This window comes from Hemicordylus capensis, chromosome 13, assembly GCF_027244095.1.
Source record: "Hemicordylus capensis ecotype Gifberg chromosome 13, rHemCap1.1.pri, whole genome shotgun sequence".
Classification (NCBI taxonomy): domain Eukaryota; kingdom Metazoa; phylum Chordata; class Lepidosauria; order Squamata; family Cordylidae; genus Hemicordylus; species Hemicordylus capensis.
This window is the reverse complement of record NC_069669.1, coordinates 6,528,064-6,534,063: the sequence shown is the minus strand read 5'-3', so window position 1 is coordinate 6,534,063 and position 6,000 is coordinate 6,528,064.

Sequence of the window (6,000 nt, the reverse complement as noted above, 5' to 3'; positions counted from 1 at the left end):
TCCTCCTCTTGAGCTTTTTAAAGATATTATCCTAACGTCAATATTGTTTGCATTATTCAGATGACTCGCTCTTGTCTGCCAAGAAGCAAGAAGGTTAAAGCCCAAAAGCTTAGGTGTAATCTCTCTGTATTCTCCATGTTCCCCTCTATCATCCTCCATTAAATGGGGCTTTGAAAGATCAATAGCACAGAACATTTACTGTTTAAAAGCAATCTATTTGCATGGCGTGTTTTTCCTCCCCTTCCTTCCACAAAGAGAATTTTAGATATTTTACGTGTACCATTATAAGCAATGCCTTCGGAGAAGCAATAAGGTTCTTTGCTAACTGAGCAAAGAGGCACCTTTTAAAAAGAGGTGATTCTCTTTATTGAGCTGGGGGAGCCGAGGTGCATCTAGGTAATTTTGGAGCCTGGACCTAAAGGCCTACGGAGGCTCCCCCAGCTAGAGGTGCCATGTCCCCCGGATTTTGGCTCCTCCACCCGGCTGCTAAATTCCACCCGGATTTACACAGATTTCAAATGTGCTGCCCAGATTGCCCGGATTTTACTCTGGATCTGATCGCATGGGAGGGCAGAGAAAGAGGGGGAAGTATGCAAATCTGGCAAATAAATAAATAAATAAAATGTCGATTAGTTTCCACATAATTTGCATAATATGCAAATTAGGCCACCCAGATTGGGGGAGCTTGAATATGGCAACCCTACCCCCCCCCCACCGAACCCCATTGCGAGGTCCTTGAGGGCACAAACCACACCACCCAGGACAGACTAAAGAGGATTTGGTGGTGGGGGCGTAGGTGGTATTGAGGCCCTGGACTTCAGCCCCGAAGTCCAGGGATAGGAGCGCCTCTGTGGGAGAGAGCAACTGGCCCTATCCCGCCCCAGTACAGCATCCCTCACCTCCAGAGGTTGTTGCCGGTGTCTATCTTATGTTTCTTTTTAAGATTATGAGCCCTTTGGGGACAGGGTGGGAGACATCTTCATTCATTCATTCATTTGTAACCTGCTTTGTGAACTTTGGTTGAAAAGCAGTATGACAAATAAATATTTGTCGTATTTGTCAAGCATATGGAGAAAAAACAGGAAGGAGGAGTTGTGCAAACAAAGGTGTTTACTTTGGCTCTTGAAGGTAATACAGTTAAGCATAAGATTAAAGAAGCCATGTACATTGAACAGCTGCAGTCAACAATGTTAGGGAAGGAAGGAAAGAGACAATGAAATTCCTTGGTCTATAAAAGGGTTTGTTTTTTTAAAATGTTTTTTAGACATCACCTACCCCCCCCCGCATTTTGCATTAGTTATTTAGTTTCAGTTGTGAATTTAAGATCAATAGAGTTTCCAGCTGTTCAAGATAGAGCAGGCCTGCTCAACTTCGGCCTTCCTGAAGATATTGGCCCATAACTCCCATAATCCCTGGTTATTGGCCACTATGGCTGGGGATTATGGGTGTTGTAGTCCAAAAACATCTGGGTGCGGGCAAAGTTGAACAGGCCTGAGACAGAGCATTGAGAATGATTTTTTAATTCTGAAAGGTGTTTGCTCAAATTTGGTAAGATCTTTGTTTTCAAGTTATACGCATACGCATTAAAGCAGTTTTCGGAAAAGAATGTGTGCATTCACACACCAACCAAACTTATCCCGAAGTCCCTTCAAGATCCTTGGACCCACTCCACACAGAAATCGGTCTTTGTCTTCCAAATTCTAGCATACCTCAATGTATTTCCAGGAGACAGGTACTGACATAGAATCATTAGCATGATAAGAGGGATACTCTCTTTAGAAAAGCAGATGTCGCTCTCTAGAAATCTAGATGGAAAACACAGAGCATGCCATGTGAACTTGTTTCAAAGCAAAATCCAAGAGCAGAGGGGAGGGGCTGCTTCCCTCAATGCCGCGAGTGTAATACAAAGTGGCTTCGCTCAACATTTACCCTGCAGCATGAAGCCGTGTGCGAATAACTCCCAGGAGATGCTTCCAGGGATAAAACCTGGGACCGTCTGCATGCAAAACAGAAGCTCTAGCACTGAGCTACGGACCCATCCCCTCGAGATTAACCACGTTTTCTAACTAAGGCAAGAACTATGAGCAGAAAAACTTACTACCCACCTCTTTTATATCAGAATCAAACAACAGGCATTGATGCCTGCTAGGTAGATGTGCTCATTTGGGAAAAGATGATCAAATGGAGGAATACTGGAAGCTGGCGATCTTTTAAGATTGGGTGCCAGGCAGCATTCCTAACACACATCCTCATTTGGGTGCTTTAAATTATGGCTGGAAATAGCCACTGACTTGGCTGGATCCAGCTCACAGCTAGAAAGCAGGCTGATGCTTGCTTGCCAGGAACTCCCCCCCCCTCCCCTTTTATTCTCCATTCTTCCTCCAGAGAGCCTAGAATGGTGTGCCTGGTTATGGTTCTCAGATGCGATATCCCTAAATATCCCTGAGCTATTCTGTAAGGGCGGTCTAGAAATCGAACAAATAAATAATACATAAATAAATGCCACTAAGTTCTATTTGATTGCTAGCAAAATTAGGCAACAAATACTAGCTTCCACATAGCGGGCTTAGATTGTGAAAGGGGTTCGGATTTACTCGGGATAGGATAAGTAAATTTGTGCCTTTGAGTCGGTGTCGACTCCTGGTGACCATGTGGTTTTCTTTGGTAGAAAACAGGAGCGAGTTACCATTGCCATCTCCCACACAGCATGAGATGATGCCTTCCTGTATCGCTGCTGCCCAATACAGGAGTTTCCAGCGGGGATTCAAACCAGCAGCCTCTTGCTCCCTAAGCAAGTTACTTCCTTGCTGTGCCATTAGGTGGCATAGTATAGGTAGTATAGTGTATATAGTATCTAGTATATATAGTATCTATCTATCTATCTATCTATCTATCTATCTATCGGTAATATAGTATATTTTTATTTATTTATTTATTTATTTATTTATTTATTACATTTATAAACCAGAGGCTCTTGGTACAACAACTTTTAAAAAGACATAAACACACAGAATTCAAAACACAGTGCTAAAAACAATCTAAAAACAATTCAAAAAACAATTAAAACCAATTAATATACTTTAAAAAAAAACAAAAAACACTTTACAAGCCTCGGAAGGCCCGGCCTGCAAAGATCTGCAAAGATCAAAATAGTAGGTGGAGCGAGTGATCGTGTAGGGGCCGAGAGCTGGCTAGGACAGGCACAGCCCATTTACTGAGGGGGGATGAAAAGCCACCCTACCAGCTACTGACTCCCACATGATCACTCTCCCCTCCTCCTTGAGCTTTGCAAGCACACAACTGGCGATCGGGAGATGGCCCGTCTCTCCTGACCCCCTGGCTGGTTGCTTGTCTGTCCCTGTCCAGGGTCATGAGAACAGCCTAATGAGTTTCCTGGCTGAATGGGGATTTGAACTCGGGTCTCCTGGTCCTAGTCCAGCACTCTAACCACTACGCCACACTGGCGCTGCAGTACGACTTTTCTACCAGTGACTTAACATTCCGGCTCCTTCAGAGAAGGGCTGGGTATATTTTCCGGCACAGAAAAGAAGAGCAAGTGCCAGCATAAGCAATAACTTCTACCTTTCAACAGGGATGAAAGAGCCGTAAAATATTTTTACAGCTCAGTCAGAATGAGGCCAGGCTGACGGAAACATGAAAATCAAAGGCACAGGGTGTACCATCTATATTCTAATGAGCAACTGAAAACTTTTGCCATCTTTCACTCTTGGGTTGCATCTTCACCTTCTAGCAAATTGATTGCTCCTTTTCTAAATGAATGGAATGGTTTTGGACCCACAAGAAAATGTTTCCGAATATCCAGGGCGGGGGGGTGGTGGTTAATGGTGAGTGTCGTTTATTGATTTTATTGATTTTTGTTTATTGATTTTTTAGATTTAGATTTAGATTTTTTAGATTTCTACCATTTACCTATTTAGAGGTAGTATTCTTAAAGGGGGGAGTTAAGGAGGCACCCACACACACACACCCCTATATCGGGCAGCAGCGATATAGGAAGATGCTGAAAGGCATCGCCTCATACTGCACAGGAGGAGGCAATGGCCAACCCCTCCTGTATTCTTCCAAAAGAAAACCACAGGGCTCTGTGGGCGCCAGGAGTCGAAATCGACTTGACGGCACACTTAAATGTATATGTATACAAGAGGGCTGAGGAAATCCACTAGTCTACTTGACTGTGACAAGTGAAAAATGATGCCTGACAAGTGAAAAAATATCCTGACAAGGAATGTACCAACATAGCTCAAAGAGTAAAATTTTTGTCTGGCTGGTAACAGGGCCAACATTTCTTCACCCCTGTGTGTCCTATGGTACTAGGACCAGAGTACTTTAGGACTCTCAAGTATGGGCTTATATTAAAGTACACACACACACACACACACAATCTCTGAGGGGTACCTGAACTACAAGTTTGTGACAGAAGAGGTAATCTTGTTTTTAAACTATTGGGAACCATGATGTGGGATGAGGATGATGAGGGTGATGAGGATGATATAGTGATACAGCGTTTTCTCTCCATAATAATAAATGAAGAAGACATGCCACACTTTATACACATATGCACCTTTCATAGGTGATGTGATAAGCATGTTTTGTACTATGGTACTAGGACTAGAGTACGTAAGGACTCTCAAGCATTGGCTTATATTAAAGTTTTATTCTCCTTTCTGCCTTGAATTCATTTGAAGCAGTCACTGGCCTTGGGGAATCTGCTGTGGTTTTCCTATTTGTTAAAATAACCACACACACCTGCCCAAATACAAACAAAAGAAAATTCTTCACCTGCTCAGACATGGCTTTTTCCTTCCCCAGTTGGCTCCCTAACATTTCAACATGCAAGACACCTCCATCTCTATCAGCGAAGGAAGCCTAATGATCTACAGTTCTCCTAAGTAATGAGTAAAAATGCATCTCATCAGTACATACTGGGAAACTGCGGCCTATGACTCTTTCGACTCCCTGATTCATAATGGATGAATTATACTCCCACTCTCCTCAAGGGCAACAGAGAATAATATTGTGCTTGCTGTATTTTTAAACAAAATATTTAGGTTAGTTCTTTTTCATTTTTGAGTACCTTTCCAATGCGTTTTCACCTTGGCTCTTCTGTTTGTTTGTGTTTTCTGTTTTCTGTTGCTGCAACATGGATGCTCAGTTCATTTTTCTAGCTTCCGATGCGATTGCCGAGATCTCCGTTGATTAATTGTATAAGGTTTGGCTGATTGACTCTGCACACATTTGCACAAGTAAAAGCAATTCTTCTGAAGTTGGTTTACACATATGCCTTGCAGCAAGACTCTTCAGAGGGGAGGCATTCCCTGTTGCATGAACAAAGAGAGAATGCCTCTACCAGGGATGATGGGAGTTGTAGTCCAGCAGTGCCTGGGGATGGAGCCGTAGCTCAGTGGAAGAGTATCTGCTTTGCATGCAGGAGGTCCCAGGTTCAATCCCTGGCAGCATCTCCAGGTTGGGCTGGGAGAGACTCCAGCCTGAAACCGTGAAGAGCCGCTGTCGGTCAGGGCAAGCAATACTGAGCTAGATGGACCAATGGTCTGACTCAGTATAAAGCAGCTTCCTATATAAACCCAGGGAATGGGGCCATAACTCAGTGGGAACTGGGACCTTCTGCATTCAAAGCAGATGCTCTACCACATAATTTGAACCTCTTATAACTGTCGTCTGTACCAGGGATGGGCATGAGGTAGCATGGAAGCTACTGGTAGCGCCAGAGCCCACGATCTGAAGTCTCTCTCCAGGCATTTGGTTTAGCTCCTCCCTCCCTCCCTCCTTCCCTCCCCTTTCCGCCAATACTGCAAATCTGACTGGCGGGCTGAGTGTAGCCATGGCTACACCATTTTAAATCTCTCTCTCCTAGCAATCAAAGTGGCTTTTATTATCTCGTCCATTAATTTGCCTTCAGTCTCTTTCTCCACAGAGCAGTCTCTCTTGTTCCCCTCCTATCCTGCAGCAAAATTCTGCTAG